This window comes from Pan troglodytes, chromosome 4, assembly GCF_028858775.2.
Source record: "Pan troglodytes isolate AG18354 chromosome 4, NHGRI_mPanTro3-v2.0_pri, whole genome shotgun sequence".
Taxonomy (NCBI): domain Eukaryota; kingdom Metazoa; phylum Chordata; class Mammalia; order Primates; family Hominidae; genus Pan; species Pan troglodytes.
In genome coordinates, this window is record NC_072402.2 from 52,194,364 (window position 1) to 52,214,034 (window position 19,671).

The 19,671-nt window shown below is 42.1% G+C and overlaps 1 protein-coding gene across 9 annotated transcripts in view; it reads right to left on the reverse strand.

The window, feature by feature from the left end:
- The window catches only part of IPO11 (importin 11), a 221,483-nt gene that overhangs the window by 200,719 nt on the left and 1,093 nt on the right, over window positions 1-19,671 (reverse strand). For 2 of the 9 annotated variants that reach the window (XM_063811217.1, XM_063811214.1), the window contains exon 1: window positions 11,644-11,827. The exons of 5 other annotated variants lie outside the window; for them this stretch is intronic. The gene's annotated coding sequence lies outside the window, so the exon portion shown is untranslated. Of the gene's footprint in view, window positions 1-11,643; window positions 11,861-19,671 lie in introns of those variants that run through there. 2 more of the 9 variants (XM_517742.9, XM_063811216.1) reach the window with 2 other exon arrangements.

Here is a 19,671-nt window from a genome sequence, read left to right on the forward strand (position 1 = left end):
AAAAAAAACCTTAGCCAGGTGTGGTGGCATGCACCTATGGTCCCAGCTACTCAAGAAGCTGAGGTGGCAGGAGGCAGAGGTTGCAGTGAGCCAAGATCACGCCATTGCACTTCAGCCTGGGCAACAGAGAGAGACTTCTTCTCAAAAAGAAGCTGAGCTAGGCGCGATGGCTCACGCCCGTAATCCCAGCACTTTGGGAGGCCCCAGCGGGCGGATCACGAGGTCACAAGATCAAGACCATCTTGGCTAACATGGTGAAACCCTGTCTCTACCAAAAATACAAAAAATTAGCCGGGCGTGGTGGCGGGCACCTGTAGTCCCAGCTACTCGGGAGGCTGAGGCAGGAGAATGGCGTGAACCCGGGAGGCGGAGCTTGCAGTGAGCTCAGATTGCGCCACTGCACTCCAGCCTGAGCGACAGAGCAAGACTCCATCTCAAAAAAAAAAAAAAAAAAAGCTGAGGTAGGAGGATGACTTGAGCCCAGGAGGTTGAGGCTGCAGTGAGCCATATTCACACCACTGCACTCCAGTCTGGGCAACAGAGTGAGACCATGTCTCAGAAAAAAAATCATGATCTATAGCACAAGTCTACAAAGAGAAGAACAAGAGGCAGAAAATGTATCACTGGGGAATCATGGATAGGAAATACAAGCAAACTGTTAAACTGCCCAGAGTCAAAAGCAAACTAGAGAAATACAATATGCCAAAGACAAGAAAGAAATTAATTTCTGTGAAGACCGGGGAAGAGTTCTACAATAATCAAAATAGAAAAGTGAGTATATTAGAAAACTTAAAGAAATGAAGTTTATTATTTTGAGAAACCAAAATCTTAAGGGCTGCTGGCCAAAAAAACAAACAAACAAACCTGAATCTGACCAAGCTTCTAGATCTATCAGTGTAACTAGAGAAGTATGTGGGAGGTAAGACGAAATGAAGTTGATAATTGTTAAAGCTGGATGATGGCTAGATGGGGGTTCATCATAAAATTCTGTCTACTTTTATGTATGCTTTTTAAAATGGCCGCTAACGGACACAGAGATCACTAAAGTTGCTGTTCATGGTAGACATCACCTCCTGAGGAAATCTTTAACTGCTGTAGACAGTAAAGCGCTCCTTCCTCCATGCTACTGTTCTGCATAGTACACACTTCTATTGCTCTACTTACTTCCTTGTTTACTTCTATCTCATCTCCAAATCATGAACTGTTTAAAGGAAAGAATGATGTCTTACTCATCTATAAATGCCATTACCTAGCACAGTGTGAAGGATGTTCAGTAAATGTATGATCAACTAAACTAAACAGTAACAGAAATTATGATTTCTCAGACAGAAGACAGAAAAGTTAAGAGACAGAGGTCCAAGAACAACAATATGGAATACAAATTTTATCAGAGTAAAGACAGAAATATCTACAAAAAACACTGCAAGAGTAAATAGTGTGCTGAATGGCTGAAAAAAATGAATGAATGTATGAACAGTCCATTCAGTATCTTCCTATACTGAAATGGAGCATATCAAGCCAACAAAATTTAATAATACTTTTCACTGGGAATATCTAACACCCTTTTTTCTAATCCTGCGCTCTCCAATCCCCTTTCTGATATTTTCTTGCTTTATCATTAGGCTTTTCTATATTTATTAATTCAATAAATATATACTGAACACCTGCAAATGCCAGACACTAGTCTAGGCACTTGAGATACATCGATTAACTAAAAAGATGAAAGAAAAATCCAAGCCTTGTGAAGCATATTTTATAGTGGGGAGACAAATAAATGGGAAACAAATAATAAATGGGTGAAGTATAAAGTATGTAAGAAGACAATAGACAGGGGAGGCAGACCTGTGAGAGGAAGACCTGTCCGAAAAACTTGAGTATTTCTGTCTCACCGGGAGTTTTTAGTAAAATGGCACTGATAAACTGCAATAAGTCTCTTGCCTGTTTGGTATATACAAGAGTTCCCCGTGACTAATCTCCCCCTAATAAGAAAAGTTATACATTATCCTAAACAATATTGACACCCCCTACCTGATCAGTGCCCAGCTGTGAGGTACCAACTACTGTCAACCATCACCCTCTGGCGTCTCCTTAGCTGAAAAGCAAAAATACACGTCTGTACAAAACCCACTAAGGAACAGCAGTTATGCTTATTGCTTTTAAAGGTCCTTCTCTGGCTGGGCAGTGGCTCACACCTGTAATCCCAGCACTTTTGGAGGCCGAGGCAGGCGGATCACCTGAGGTCAGGAGTTTGAGACCAGCCTGGCCAACATGGTGAAACCCCATTTCTACTAAAAACACAAAAATTAGCTGAGCATGGTGGTGGGCACCTATAATCCCAGCTACTAGGGAGGCTGAGGCAGGAGAATTGCTTGAACCCAGGAGGTGGAGGTTGCAGTGAGCCAAGATGGTGTCACTGCACTCCAGCCTGGGCAACAAGCAAGATTCCATCTCAAAAAATAAATAAATAAAGTTCCTTCTTTGATATGAAAAAAAATAGGAAGGAAAAGCTATAAAACTGATTTTGATTAAGGCACTGAATTGAGATAACAACACAGCCTAGATTAAATTTAACAGACTATAATTTATAACTAGCAGTTAGGCAAAACTTTTTGCTGAGTGTAAGAGATCATCAGTCCTCTCTCCAAATATAGACATCTTCGATTGGTAGTTTCCATTTACTGGTTGAAGACATCACTGTCTATAAAGCTGTATCTTATAAGAATCTCATTCTTGCTATAAAGAGCTCAGCCTGTCATTGTATTTATAAAAACCCATTTGTTCAAACATGCATGTGCTGTATGCCAAGTAATAATCCCACAGTTAATCACTATTCTACATTTTATCATTAAAATAATTTTTCTCTCAGTTGTGAGTCCATATAAGTTAACAAGTAAATAAATATAATTTTCCTATCACCTTGGAGCCACCCATATCAGTTCTCTACACAGTTTAAGTATTTTGTTTTACTGACCAAGACACTGTGGCCAAAAGATAAGGAGATAAACTGACTTCTCTAAGGTCACAGGCTCATTAGTGACATTTCTAGAACTTTAAATGCAAGTCTCCTGTCCCCACCCAGTACTCCCAAAAGATTAAACACATTTACTTTTGTTCAGTGCTGTCCATTAATATCTCAAGTGAAATTAACTGGGAATTTTTAGCTTTAGACTTGAGAAAGAACAAAAATACATCAAGTTCACAGCCTATCTGCCTAATGAATTATACTACATCAGAACTGAAGACTGAAATTGATGGAGTCATTGAAGATACCCTACACAAGGTTAACAAGGTGAAGATTAAGAGAAGAAATGTTATTAATACATAACTAAAACAAAGGTGTATTATACAGAATATACAAGGAACCCTTGTGAATCAACAAGACAAATATATAAGAAAAGTGAACAAAGGGTGTAAGCAGAAAATACATAGAAAAGAAGAGCTAAATGTTTAATTAATATCAGAAGAGATGCTATCTTACTGGTTATCAGGGATTTAAAATCCAAACAGTGAAAAACTACTTTATGATCATCAGACTAGCAAAAATTACAAAGTCCAAAAATATTCAATGCTGGCAAGAATGCATGGAAACAGAAACTCTTAAACACTGCTACTGGGAATATCTATTAATACAACTTTGGAGAGCTATCTAGCTGTCTCTAATGAAATTAAGTGTGAGTATATATTTTGTGTATTCTATGACCAGGACACACAGAGGGTCACACACCACATAAAAATCGCGGCTCACGCCTGTAATCCAACACTTTGGAAGGCTGAGGCGGGTGGATCACTTAGAGTGCAGGAGTTCGAGACCAGCCTGGGCAACATGGAGAAACCCCATCACTACTAAAAAAACAAAAAGTTAGCTGGGCATGGTGGGGCACACCTGTAGTCCCAGCTACTCAGGAGGCTGAGATGGGAGAATCACCTGAGCCCAGGAGGTCAAGGCTGCAGTGAGCCACGATCGTGCCACTGCACTCCAGCCTGGGTGACAGAGTGAGACCCTGTCTCAAAAAAAAAAAAAAGTTTCAGTCAGATATGGACCACATATATACGACAGTGATCCCGTAAGATTTTAATGGAGCTTTAAAATTCCTATCACATAGTGACATCATAGCCATCCTAAGTCGTAGTAAATCACATTACTCACATGTTAGTGGTGATGCTGGTGTAAACTAACCTACTGCACTGCCATTTGTATAAAAGCAGAGCACATACAATTAGGTACGGTACATAACACTTGAAAGTGATAATAAGCAACTATGTTACTGGTTTATGCATTTACTACATTATACTTTTTTTTTTTTTTTGAGATGGAGCTTCACTCTTGTTGCCCAGGCTGGAGTGCAGTGGTACGATCTTGGTTCACTGAAACCTCCATCGCCCGGGTTCAAGCAATTCTCCTGCCTCAGCCTCCCAAGTAGCTGGGATTACAGATGTGTGCCACCATGCCTGGCTAATTTTTGTATTTTTTTAGTAGAAACAGGGTATCACCATGTTGGCCAGGCTGGTCTCAATCTCCTGACTCCGTGATCCACCCGCCTTGGCCTCCCGAAGTGCTAAGATTACAGGCATGAGCCACCACGCCCAGCCTACTTTTTTTAAGAGTTAGGATCTCTGTCACCTGAGGTAGAGAGCAATGCTGGCATCATAATTCACTACAACGTTGAACTCTTGGGCTCAAGCAGTCATTCCACCTCAGCCTCCTGAATAGTTGAGACTTGGCACTACAGGGATGAGCCATCATGCCATGCTAATTTTTTTACTTTTTGTAGAGATGGGGTCTGGCTATGTTGCCCTGGCTGATTTCAAACCCCAGACCTCAAGCAATCCTCCCACCTCAGCTTCCCTAAACCCTGGGATTACAGAAGTGAGCCACCAAGCCCCACTACTATACTTCTTATCATAATTTTACAATGTACTACTCCTATTAAAAAAAAAGTTAACTGTAAAACAGCCTCAGACAGGTCCTTCAGGAGATAATTCAGAAGAAGTCATTGCTATCATAGAAGATGACAGCTCCATGAATGTTACTGCTCCCGAAGACCTTCCAGTGAGACAAGATGTGGAGGTGGAAGACAGAGATATTGATGATCCTGACCTTGTGTGTACCTGAGTTAATGTGTGTGTTTGCGTCTGTTTTAAACAACGTAGAACTACACAATGTATTTGTGTTTTAAGCTAAGTGTTACTGCAACAGAGACAAAAAGTTTATAAACTAAAAGTTACAATAAGCTAAGATTATTGAAGAAAAAAATTTCTTAATAAATTTATTTTAGCCTAAGTGAACAATAATGCCCTAGGCCTTCACTTTCACTCACCACTCACTCACTGATTCATCCAAACCAATTTCCAGTCCTCCAAGCTCCATTCAAGGTAAGTGCCCTATACAGATGTACCATTTTTTACTTCTACACTGTATTTTTACAGTACCTTTCTAAGTTTAGATACGTTTAAACACACAAATACTTACCATTTTGTGACAACTGCTTACAGTACTCAGTGCAGTAACATGCTGTACAGGCTTATAGCCTAGATACAATAAGCTATATACCACATAGCCCAGGTGTATAATAGGCTGTACCATCTAGGTTTGTTCATATGATGTTCATAGAACAACAAAATTGCCTAACGACCCATTTCTCAGGATGTATCCCAGCCTTAAGCAACTCGTGACTGTATCTTCTATGACCCAGCAGTTTCACACCTGGTGCTATAATCACAGAAACCCCTGCACAGGCATATAAGAATAAGGAGACAAAAGACTAGGTTGTCTGCACGACCTAGTTATCTATATTAACAGAGACTTGGAGACAATACGTGAACATCTTTAGTGAAATATGTATAAAATGTATCTTATCCCTTGTACAATTTGTTCCCTCTGGCTGGAAAGCTCTGGTCTCTAGATAAAAGCATGTCTTGCTCTTTGACAGCATTCCATTCTGCTCAAGTTGTCCTCTATTTAAAGAGGTCTCCACTAACTGCCAATCTAAAAGGGCTCACTCCTCAACCAAGAATCTCTATGTTCCCGATATCCTTAATTTTTCTGCATAATGCTATTAACTATATGAATGCTGTCCATAGCACTATACTGTTAATAGCTTACTGTACTGGAAACACTTACATTTTAAACTATATGCTATATGTGTTGGCTGGGTGCAGTGGCTCATGCCTGTAATCCCAATACTTTAGGAGGCCGAGGCAGGTGGATCACCTGAGGTCAGGAGTTTGAGATCAGCCTGACCAACATACTCTACTAAAAATACAAAATTAGCCAGGCATGGTGGCGCATGTCTGTAATCCCAGCTACTCAGGAGGCTGAGGCAGAAGAATCACTTGAACCCAGAAGGCGGAGGTCGCAGTGAGCCGAGATGGTGCCACTGCACTCCAGCTTGGTCAATAAGAGTGAAACTCTCTCTCAAAGAAAAAAAAAAAAAACTAGGCAGGCGTGGGCATGGTAGTGCATGCCTGTAATCCCAGCTACTCGGAAAGCTGCAGCAGGAGAATCACTCGAACTTGGGAGGCAGAGGTTGCGGTGAGACGAGATCGCACCATTGCACTTTAGCCTGGGCTACGAGTGAAATTCTGTCTCAGAAATAAATAAATAAATAATGGCTAGTTGGAGAGTTGGAAATAAAATAATTAGATAGTTGGAGAGTTGGAGGAGGGGTTACACATAAGTTAATAAAGGGAAAGAATTAAGATTTTGGGCTTTTCCAACTGATTGGTGCCTACATGGCTCATAGGAGGAAAACAATGTCAGGAAGGTTGAAATACACAACGTTTTTGACATGAATGTCAAGTATTTTAAGACAACTACATATGTCAGCGTTGAAGAGAGACCTGTGCTAAAAAGCCAGATTTGGGAGTCATCAAAATAGAGGCAATAGTTGAAGTCACCACAAATGAGACCATTCATGAAGAGTGTGCATTGAAGTCCTTATTTCCTAAACTACGTAGTTTGGATTTTTATCTGAAGGTTTTCAGAAGACAGCAGGGTAGTGCCTCAGAGTCAAACATCTAAAGTGGTCACAGAAAAGAGAAAAATAACCACGGAAAGACTGGCTAAAACCTAAGAAGGAAATAAGGAAAATATGGTGTCCCAGAAGTATAAGAAGAAAATTTCAAGAACGAACAAGTAGTTAAAATGGCAAATGATTAAACAGATTCCATTAGATTTAGCAACAAAGATATCAATGGTGATCACCACTATTATGGACTGTCAGCCTTCAAAATACCAAAAAAAAAAAAAAATTAACCAATAAGGAGGTGAAGAAAATGAATATAGAGAATTCTTTCAAGAAACTTAAAGGAAATAAGCTGGGCATGGTGGCACACACAAGTAGTACCAGCTACTCATGAGATTGAAGTGGCAGGATCACTTGAGCCCTGAAGTTTGAGGCCAGCCTAGGTAACAAGAGACCTTGTCTCTTAAAAAAAGGAGAAAAAAAAAAAAAACTAAGAAAAATAATTATAGATAAAGCTGAAGAGGAATCTCAGAATCTAAGGTAAGGAGCGTATATTTCAGATAAGACTTGATTTGAGGCCAGGCACGGTGGCTCACCCATATAATTCCAATACACTTCAGGAGGCCAAGGCCAGCGGATCGCTTGAACCCAGGAGTTTGAGACAAGCCTGGGCAATGTGGCAAAACCCCATCTCTACAAAACAAAATTCAAAAATTAGCCAAGCATGGTGGCCTGCGCCTCACCTGTGGTCCCAGCCACCAGAGAGGCTGAGGTGGAGGGATCCCTTGAGCCTGGGAGGCAGAAGTTGCAGTGAGCCAAGATAGCACCACTGCACTCAAGCCTGAGAAACAGAGTGAGTACTCTGTCTCAAAAAAAAAATTTAAAAAAAAAAGATAATAAGAGACTTGGGTATGCTTCAATCCTTGTTAAGTTAGTACTAGTTGAAAAAGGAGTAACTGAATGTTATGGATTGAACTCTGTTCCTTAAAAATTCATGTTGAAGCCCTAACCCCCGAACCCTCAGTATTTGGAGATAAAATTTTTAAGGTGATTAAGATAAGATGAGGTTGTTAGGGTAGGGCCCTAAACCAATATAACTGATGCCATTATAAGAAAAAGAAACAGCAGGCCAGTGCAGTGGCTCACGCCTGTAATCCCAGTACTTTGGGAGGCTGAGGCGGGCAGATCACCTGAGGTCAGGAGTTTGAGACCAGCCTGGACAACATGGTGAAACCCGTCTCTACTAAAAATATAAAAATTAGCCGGGCGTGGTGGTGAGCACCTGTAATCCCAACTACTCAGGAGGCTGAGGCAGGAGAATCGCTTGAACCGGGAAGGCAGAGGTTGCAGTGACCTGAGAGCGGGCCACTGCACTCCAGCCTGGGAGACAAGAGCGAGGCCCCGTCTCAAAAAAAAAAAAGAAAGAAAGAAAGAAAAAGAAAACAAAAAGATACAGCAGAGGTGCATGTACACACAGGATGACCACGAGAAAAGGCAGCAAGAAGGTGGCCATCTGCAAGCCAAGGATGGAGGTCTTTCAGGAAACCAATCTTATCTGCACCTTGATCTTAGACTTCCACCCTCCAGAACTGTGAGAAAAAAAATTCTCTTGTTTAAGCTACCCAATATAAGGTATTTTGCTGTGGCGGCCCTAGCAAACACATGAAGGAAATATTGCCCATAAGGAGAAAAAACTCAGAATATCATTAGAGATGGACAGATAGAGGTCTTCATGTTTGCAGGTGAAACAGAACAGAAAGCAATGAAGTTCCCACTCAATGTATTTCATTTCCTCTATGAAGCAGAAGGGAACTTTATCCAGTAAAGAGTAAAGAGGGGGCCGGGCGTGGTGGCTTAAGCCTGTAATCCCAGCACTTTGGGAGGCTGAGGCAGGGGGATCACCTGAGGTCGAGAGTTCGAGACCAGCCTGACAAACATGGAGAAACCCCGTCTCTACTAAAAATACAAAATTAGCTGGGCATGGCGGCGCATGCCGGTAATCCCAGCTACTCAGGAGGCTGAGGCAGGAGAATCACTTGAACCCAGCAGGCGGAGGTTGCAGTGAGTTGAGATCGCGCCACTGCACTCCAGCCTGGGCAAAAAGAGCAGAACTCCATCTCAAAAAAAAAAAAAAAAAAAAAGTAAAGACGGGGCCGGGCTCACTCATGTAATCCCAGCACTTTGGGAGGCCAAGGTGGGTGGAGTTCAGGGAGGTCAGGAGTTCAAGGCCAGTCTGGCCAAAATGGTGAAACCCTGTCTACTAAAAATACAAAAATTAGCCAGGCTTGGTGGCAGGCGCCTGTAATCCTAGTTACTCTGGAGGCTGAGGCAGGAGAACCGCTTGAACCCGGGAGGCGGAAGATGCAGTGAGCAGAGATCACGCCACTGCACTCCAGCCTAGGTGACAGTGAGACCCCGCCTCAAAAAAAATAAAGAGGAAAGGTGGTGGGTTAATAGCCACCATGATAAACAGGAGCAGTTAGCAGGGACACACAGGATTGTTAGGCTGCCTGTACAGTACCCAATAGACGTTTGTTATTGAATGAACCCCTAACTGTGATTCATGAATTTTAGTCCGTTTTTAATATAACAAGCTCTGACAGTAACCAGCAAAAGAAAAGCACTGGAATGAGGTGGAATCTGGGTTATAAATCTAGGTATGTGTGACGTTATGCAAGGCACTTACCTTTCTGGGCCTCAGTTTCATCAGACTGGATAATCAGCATAAGATCACCTCAGATTAAAATAAGTGATGCTATAAATTTTTATACCGGTTTGTGCATTACCTCAGTGTTCCTCAACTGTTACCAACCAAAGTAGTGCATCTCAAGATTTATTGAACATTCCTTTCATCTAGATAACTTGTTAAAATTGCAGATTTTGATTCAGCAGCTCTGGATTGAGCCTGAGATCATGCATTTCTAATAAACTCCCAGGTGATGCTATATACCACAATTTGAGTAGCAAGGGTAAAGAACACTGATGCAACTTAAGCTCTACAAAGCTTATAACTGTGGACTTATCTGTAATCAGTCTGATAGTCAGCAAACCAAAGACACTACAGACTCACACCAGCACTAAATGTGTTTTGCCATTCCTTAAATGCTCTGAAATTAACAGTCCCTATTTGAAGCTGATAAAGAAAGGAAAAAATATTACCATCAATAACACTAAATTAGAAGTGAGGTTACATACATACACACACACAGGTACAAATATATAACACAAAGGTCAAAATCCAAATAATCAAACATTACCTTACCCAAAATTTGAATATTTTTATTGCTGGGAAAAAAAAATTTTGTTTCTGGAAAAATCTTCAGTGTATTCAATAGCCACATGCCTACAAGGATCATGCTGCATTCTGGTTTGATTCCAAATGCAAATATATTCGAACATCATAAAATCTGAAGATTGTTCTATTAATGATCAGATAATCTTTACATATTTGTTTAAAACCTCTAACATTACCACGGCCAAATGTGTTTGTGGTGAAAATTCTCTTTGGCCTTAGAAGTTCAACTAGGGCGGAGACCATCCTCCTACCCTGAGACTATAATACATGGCCACAAGCCACCACTATAATTAATTGTTTCTACTATACCCTGTGCTAGGTTACTGCAGAAACAGAGAAAATACCAGTCCTATCATAACCAAAAGGGAAAATGTTTCTACTTTCACCGAAATTTTCCTCAGTGATGAAAGATGTAATATGTGTCATGCAATGGATGTCTCCTATAGAAGAGTCACCCTGCCCTTAATCTGAAGCTCCTCTACTGAACAGAGAAGTTTGAAATAACATGAAAATGGAGAAAGAAAATTCCTATCCCAGGAGGGGGAAAAGCATTACGGCTACAAACTATTCCTCCTTCTGAAGAATAACCGAAATCTGAAGGGCACTACCGCGCTACAACTGAGCTCGTTTAAATTATGGAGGGGAGGAGGTATGTCAACTGCAACCTTGGCACTAGTAGGTAATTTACCAGTCCTTGCTATTTAGTCAAATCACTTTCAGATAGTACTTCTCTCATTCACCAACATGTCACAAAATAATAAAGAAAAAATGACACACGTAATAAGCAAAAGTAGTTTTGCTGAATCACAAATACCCCCAAATATAAATCTGCAGGAGTCGCTGAGCTTGAGAATTGGCGGCCATACCTCTCCATGAAGCTCCTCTCTATAAACGGACAACTACCTTCACTTTTTCATTAAAAGCATGTAAGGGTCTAATGTTTAAAGCTATCACACTATTGCTATTAGCAACAAGGTCGCGTGCGCAGTAACAATGCACAACGGTCTTATACTCGAGATAACCACTTTATCTCAAAATTTGCACCACCTATCCCCCAAGGGCAAATGCATCACCCAGGTCCGCAACCGCGGTCACGATGGGTACACTCGCCTCTGCTCAGCCTAGCATACGGTCCCTCCCACCCCGCACCCTGATTACTCCACTACCATGCTGCCCACTCCCGGGCTGCCTCGGCCAGCCCCCAGTTCCCCGGGTTCCTAAGGTTGCGCAAACAGACAAGTCTGCAGGCCGCCCTTGCCTCGCTACCGTTATCCCTCATCTCCTGGTAGCCCCACTTTTCCTCCCTCGCCTCTCGGGACTCGGGTGCCCAACCCACTCCCTTCCACTCCCGCGCGCTCTGTGGCTCTCGGGCCGGGGCCTCACCGTTTGGTTCGGTCGGGAATTGCCCGGCCCTCCCGCTCCCACTTCCCAACACGAAGTGGCGTCGGTTGGTCCCGCTCCCCACGCTGCCAGACCCCACGCCGCCGCCTACTGATGCCGAAAGCGGCTTCTAGGAACACGCCATGTTTGGCGTCGCAGCTCCAAACGACGCGGACGCGCGAAAACTACGTCACAGGAGACCAGCGCGCATGCGACCGGCAGAGAGAGAAGGCGATAGGCGAACGGCGGGAAGGGGAAGGAGGGGCTTTCTCTTCGAACCAAAAGGCGCGGGGTATCCAAATCAGTTGTGTGCGCTTGCGCAGTATAAAGAGCCAGGAGTCCGGACTAGCCGGATCTGTCACCATGGAAACCATAGGTCTGGTTTCTCCGACTCCCAGGGAGCTCAATTGTTTCCCGGGTTGATTGAAGCTTCAATCGGAACCATTTCACGCTTTCTATTCTAGATATCAGTAGCGGATCCGTCACAGCAGAGAAGAGTTATTTAAAGAATCTTACTCCCATCAGTCCACCCTCCCTCCCGCAAATATTTATTTTTTAAGTTACCCAAATTGCTTGGCGCTTACTCCTGAGTAATAGCAAGAGTGGAAAAATGTAAAAGGACATAAATCCAGTTCTGCTTGCCTCTGCTAAAAGCTAGCATAGTCACCTAAATTTTCTTATCCTTAAAAAGAGAACTTACTCGTAGTCCCAGCTACTCCAGATATGGAAGCAGGAGGATCACTTGAGCCCAGGAATTCGAACCCAACCTGGGACATATAGAGAGTTCACACACACACACACACACACACCCATTTCAAAAATAATAAGGGGTGGGCACAGTAGCTCACACCTGTAATCTAGGCACTTTGGGAGGCCGAGGCGGCCGGATCACGAAGTCAGAAGTTCGAGACCAGCCTGGCCAACATGATGAAACCTTGTCTCTACTAAAAATACAGTAATTAGCCTGGCGCGGTGGCGGGCGCCTGTAATCCCAGCTACTCAGGAGGCTGAGGCAGGGGAATCGCTTGAACCCTGGAGGCAAAGGTTGCAGTGAGCCAAGATTGCTCCACTGCACTCCAGCCTGGGCAACAGAGCGAGACTCTGTCTCAAAATAAATAAATAAATAAATAAATAAATAAATAAATAAATAAATAGACTCCGTCTCAAAATAAATAAATTAATTAATTAAAAATACACACCAACTATATATTTCTTAAAAATAATAATAGTAAGGCCAGGCACAGTGGCTCACGCCTGTAATCCCAGCACTTTGGGAGGCCGAGGCGGGCAGATCACCTTAGGTCAGGAGTTGGAGACCAGCTTGACCAACAAGGAGAAACCCCATCTCTACTAAAAATATAAAAAATTAGCTGGGCATGATGGTGCACCCCTGTAATCCCAGCTACTCGGGAGGCTGAGGTAGAAGAATCGCTTGAACCCTGGGGGCAAAGGTTGCAGTGAGGCGAGATCGCGCCATTGCACTCCAGCCTGGGCAATAAGAGCGAAACTCCGTCTCAAAATAATAATAATAATAGTAAAAGAAGTTGTAAGGAAATAGCAGAGTGTTCAAAAATATTAATAATAGAAAACCTTTATTGCTAATTTAGAATATTCCAGGTACGGTTTTAAGATCTTTATGGGAATTATCTATTTTAATCCTCAGAACAACCCTTATGAGGTAGGTATTTTCTTTATGTCCACTTCACAGATGAAGAAACTGAAGCACAGAGAAGTCAAGTAGCCCACCTAACGTCAAACAGCTAGTAAAAGGCCATGTTAGGATCTGAACCAAGCTCTGCATTCTGAGAATGTCGATCACACAAGGGCTGTTTTTTAAAGTAAAAAGATAAAATTACCTAAACAACCACCAATGACACAAATGATTAAATCACAATACATCCATACATAATAAAATACAAATTGACCATTTAAAATTATGTTGAGGTCGGGCACAGTGGCTCACACCTGTAATCACAGCACTTTGGGAGACCAAGACGGACAGGTCACCTGAGGTCAGGAGTTCAAGACCAGCTTGGCCAACATGGTGAAACCCTGTCTCTACTGAAACTACAAAAATTAGCCTGGCGTGGTGGCATGCGCTTGTAATCCCAGCTACTCAGGAGACTGAGATAGAAGAATCGCTTGAGGCCAGGAGGCGGAGGTTGCAGTGAGCCGAGTTCGCACCACTGCACTCCAGCCTAAGCGACAGAGTGAGACTCCATCTCAAGAAAAAATAAATAGGCCGGGCGCAGTGTCTCATGCCTGTAATTCCAGCACTTTGGGAGGCCGGGGCGTGTGGATTGCTGGAGGTCAGGAGATCGAGACCAGCCTGGCCAACATGGTGAAACCCTGTCTCTACTAAAAATACAGAAATTTAGCTGGGCTTTGTGGCAGGCGCCTGTAATCCCAGCTACTCGGGAGGCTGAGGCAGGAGAATTGCTGGAACCCAGGAGGCAGAGGTTGCAGTGAGCCGAGATCGTGCCACTGCACTCCAGCCTGGGCGGCAGAGGGAGACTCTGTCTCAAAAAATATATATTAATTAATTAATTAAACAAAATAAAATTATCTTGAAGTGTATTTGTTGACATGTTTACACATGCACAATGCATTGTGAAAAAAGAGGGTTGCAAAACATTATGTTCAGAATGTCCCACTTTTGGAAATAAATAAATGCCAAAATGCTAAGAGGGTTTATCACTAGTTGGATGGGTATTGTGACCATGCTTTATTTTCTTTTTGCTTAACTGTATCTTCTGATTTTATTGAAAGATAGTACTTCTCAGGCCTGGAGAGGTGGCTCACACCTGTAATCCCAGCACTTTGGGAGGCTGAGGCAGGCGGATCACCTGAGGTCGGGAGTTCGAGGCCAGCCTGATCAACATGGAGAAACTCTGTCTCTACCCAAAATACAAAAATTAGCTGGGCGTGGTGGCACATGCCAGTAATCCCAGCTGCTCAGAAGGCTGAGGCAGGAGAATGGTTTGAACCCGGGAGGCAGAGGTTGCAGTGAGCCGAGATTGCACCATTGCACTCCAGCCTGGGGGCAACAGAGCAAAACTCTGTCTCAAAAAAAAAATAAAAAAGAAAGATAGTACTTCTCAAATTTTAAGTGTTCATAGAATCACATAGGGATCTTGTCAAAATACAGTTCATGATTCATTTGGCCTGAGGTGAGGCTCGAGGTTCTCCATTTCTAAACAAATTTAGATCTATGTTTTGTGGTAGGTAGAATAAAAGATGTCCATGTCCTAATCCCCAAAACCTGTGAATATGTTACTTTACAGAGCAAAAGGGATTTTGCCAATGTGATTAAATTATCCAGGATAATCTTACTATGGGAAGATTATGCTGGATTATCCTCTAGGTCCAATGTAATCAGAGGGGTCTTTATAAGAGGGAGGCTGGAGTGTCCAAGACAAGAAAATATGCCAGTATAATAGATGTCAGAGGGATGCCAGGGCCATGAGCCAAGGAATGCAGAAAGCCTATAGAAGCTGGAAAAGTCATGGAAACTGATTCTCTTCTACAGCCTCCAGAAGAAACTCAGACATGAAAACAATTTTAGACTTCTAACCTCCAGAACTCTAAATTAATAAATGTATCTTGTTTTAAGCCACTAATTAGGTTTGTGGTACTTTGCTGAAGCAGCAATAGAATACATGCTCAAAAGTTATAGGCTCTCTAATTTGCTACCCTTCATTTATTATTTTAACTTGCATAAAATTGAGTCTTGGATAACTCTACATTATAATACAGCTCATTAGATGCTTATAAATTAACAGAATTTCTAGATTCATTTTTGTTTATAATAAACTTGAAACAAGTTTGTTATTTCCATAAGGACTGATTATGTAAATCAGTCCTGGGAGGCAGAGGTTGCAGTGAGCAGAGATTGTGCCACTGCACTCCAGCCTGGGCAACAGAGCAAGACTCCGTCTCAAAAAATAAAAAAGAAAATAATTTGTCAATTTATATTCAAAGACTAAAATGTTCACGCAGTTTGAGTAAATAATTCCATGCCTGGAAATCTATACTAGAGAACCAATTCAAAGTATTGAAAATATTTTTCAGGTATAAACTAAAATGTCTATGGCTCTATTTTTATAAGAACAATGGAATAGGCATGATTTAGTAAACCCTTACACATTCACAAGGTGAAAGTTTCTGCAGCAGTTTTCTTTCTTTTTTTTTTTTTTTTTTTTTTGAGACGGAGTCTCGCTCTGTCGCCCAGGCTGGAGTGCAGTGGCCCGATCTCAGCTCACTGCAAGCTCTGCCTTCTGGGTTCACGCCGTTCTGCTGATCTCGTGATCCGCCCCGCCTCGGCCTCCCAAAGTGCTGGGATTACAGGCGTGAGCCACCGCGCCTGGCCAACAGTTTTAAATATTAATTATTCAGAGTGCGTAATAACTTGGAAAAGGGCTTTTTTTTTCTTTTTTGCTTTTAGAGACAGGGTCTCTGGCTATGTTGCTCTGGCTGGTCTCAAACTCCTGGGCTCAAGTGTTCCTCCCATCTCAGTCTCCTTAATGAAGCTGGGATTAGGAGCATGCACCACTTTATAAAATAAAATATTTTTATTTATTTATACTATAAAATATTGTTTAAAATAAAAAATACATAAATATAAATATACAATATAAAAATAGACTCTAGCCAGGTGTGGTAGCTCACACCTCTGATCTCAGCACTTCTGTAGGCTGAGGTGGGAGGATCACTTAAGCTCAAGAGTTCAAAATCAACCTAGGCAAAATGCCATCTCTACAAAAAATACTAAGATAAGCTGGGCATGGTACCATGAACCTGTGGTCTCAGCTACTCTGGAGGCTGAGGTGGGAGGATCGCTTGAGCCCTGGACAGGGAGGTTGCAGTGAGCCATGATTGTGCCACTGCACTCCAGCCTAGGCGACAGAGCAGGACCCTATCTCAAAAATAAATAAATAGTAAAAATAAAAATAGACTCTAACCCACAAATAGAATTCTATGTACCCTAATAATTTGGTTTTTATTGTATTTGGAAACCTTCTAAAAGCTTTATTTTGCAACATGATATACATTATTTTATGATGTTAAAATAATTAATAGACAGGCCATTAGACTGAGGCTGCTCCAGCACCCTGGGTTCCTACAGAAGCAAACCAAAACCCAACTCAGTGTATTTTATTTGCCACGCTTCCACATTCACCCTATAAAAGCCTTTCTTTGGTGCGCCTTTAACAGAGTCCCAAACTGATTCATGAATCACTGTCTGCTCAAATAAACATTTTAAGATTTTACTGTGCCTTAGTTTCTCTTTTAACAATGGTAATGATGTGGAAACATTTATCTGACAAATGTTTTTGAGAGGTATCAATTATGTAATATTCACTGACAAGGTTTACACCTATGCTGGTATTAAACAGAGACCATAATCATCTTTTTTAATTAATTGTATTAATCTAACATAGTCTTTACGATGATCTAAAAATATTTAGATCATTCTTTTTTGTTTGTTTGTTTTTGTTTTTGAGACAGGGTCTCACTCTGTTGCCCAGACTGGAGTGCAGTGGCGCAATCTCAGCTCACCGCAACCTCTGCCTCCTGCCTCAGCCTCCAGAGTAGCTGGGATTACAGGCGCACACCACCATACCCAGCTGATGTTTGTATTTTTAGTAGAGACAGGGTTTCACCATGTTGGCCAGGCTGGTTTCGAACTCCTGACCTCAAATGATCCACCCGCCTTGGCCTCCCAAAGTGCTGGGATTATAGGCGTGAGTCACCATGCCCAGCCACATATTTAGATCATTCTAAAGAATACATTCATAGAAGAATCTTGTTTATAGTATTCAGGATTCCTTCCTTCCTTCCTTCCTTCTTCCTTTCCTTCCTTCCTTCTTCCTTTCCTTCCTTCGCTCCCTCCCTCCCTCTTTTCTTTCTTTCTTTGAGACGGAGTCTCATTCTGTCACCTAGGCTGGAGTGCAGTGGAGCAAACTCCACTCACTGCAACGTCTGCCTCACTGCAACCCAGCCTGGGCCACTATTTTAAAAATATAACATTTGAAGCCAGGCACGGTAACTCCTGCCTGTAATCCCTGCACTTTGGGAGGGCAAGGCGGGCAGACCACTTGAGGCCAGTTCAAGACCAGCATGGGCAACATGGTGAAAACCCATCTCTACTAAAAATACAAAAAAAAAAAAAAAAAAATTAGCCAGCGTGTTGGTGGTGCACGCCTGCAATCCCAGCTACTTGAGAGGCTGAGGCATGAGAATAGCTTGAATCTGGGAGGCTGAGGTTGCAGTGAGCCAAGATCATGGCACTGCACTGCAGCCTGGGTGACAGAGCAAGGCTCTATCTTAAAATATATATATATATATATTTATATTTATATTTATATATGTTTATATTTATATTTAAATATATATATTTATATTATATATATGAGTTGTGTCTTTAACAGCAAACAAAAGTTAGCCAGGGGAAGGTTGAGAATGCAAAGGGAAGAGCACTCACAAAGCCGAGGTATAAAGATGTTTAAGGAAGAAAAAGGAACTTGATAACGTTGGGAAGTAAATAAGTAAGGTAAATAGGAACTTAATTTGAAAGGCCTACAATGTTATTCTAGGGAGCAATAGTGGTCATTCATTGATGAATCAAAAGAACAATTTTGCCTTCTCTGCTCTTGTCTCCAGGCTGTGGTTACACAGCAGTACACATTGGAGATACTGGGCTCCACATTTAGCTGGAAGACATGCCATGTCTTCTTGAGTTCCCTCTAATCTTCCTCTCCCATTGCACATAAAGGATCTTCAAACCTTCTCCGCACTCATGCCCCTTGTCCTACCACCTCCACAGCTCCTTCTCTACAGAAAAACTTGCCTTTTATTTCACAGAAGAAATGCAACTAGAGGCCAAGGCAGGCAGATCACTTGAGCTGAGAAGTTTGAGATCAGCCTGGGGAACAAAGTGAGACCCCGCCTCTACAGAAATTACAAAAATTAGCTGGACAAGATGGTTCATGCCTGTCGTCTCAGCTACTCGGGAGGCTGAGGTGAGAGCATCGCTTGAGCCCGGCAGGCGGAGGTTGCAGTGAGCTGAGATCATGCCGCTGCACTCCAGCCTGGGTGACAGAGTGAGACCGTCTCAAAAAAACAAAACCAAAAAACCCAACAACAACAACAATAACAAATCACACACAGGGTTTTGTGTCATGTTGATTTTTTTTTTTTTTTTTAAACAGAGTATCATGCTGTCGCCTAGGTTGGTGCAATCTTGGCTCACTACAAATTCTCGGGCTCAAGTGAGGCGCCCACCTCAGCTTCCCGAGTAGCTGAGACTACAGGCCTGCACCACCACGCCTGGCTAATTTTTGTATTTTTTGTAGAGACGGGGTCTCACTTTGTTGCCCAGGTTGATCTCAAACTTCTCAGCTCAAGTGATCCGCCCGCCTTGGCCTCTCAAAGTGCTTGGATTACAGGCATGAGCCACCTCTCCAGGCCATGTCCATCCTATTAACATTTGGAAGTGCCTAGCACAGTGTACTCTTTAGAATTGTGGAATAACAATGATTAATGAAATGAAACATATAGTTGAAGATGCTACTAGGGTATACGAGATTTTTTTTCTGACTTAGAACTACATCAAAGAAAGAAGCGCCTAAGACCAAGGTTTGGGAATGTACACAATGAATTGCTCAAAAGAGAGTTAGCTTTAGTAATGACAGGAAGAAGCTATTTCTTCAACCAAACAGAATACACACAGAAAAATTTAAAAGAGCCATTACACTGGCTGGCAAAACAGATGTGGATATTATGGCCCTGGTACACACGGAGTTTATAGTCAGGTACACTGTCCTATCACAATGACCAATACGTTATCGTATTTACAGCGTTTTGGAGTTTCTGTCCATCTCTGTCAATATAATACACTTTGAAGTAAGTTTCTTACTTAGAATCCCTAGCAGTGTTTGATACACAGTTGGAGCTCAATAAATGTTTACGGAGTGAATGATGAGGCACAAAAGGAATTTGTTGAATTATTTGTTAAATGAATCAAATAAT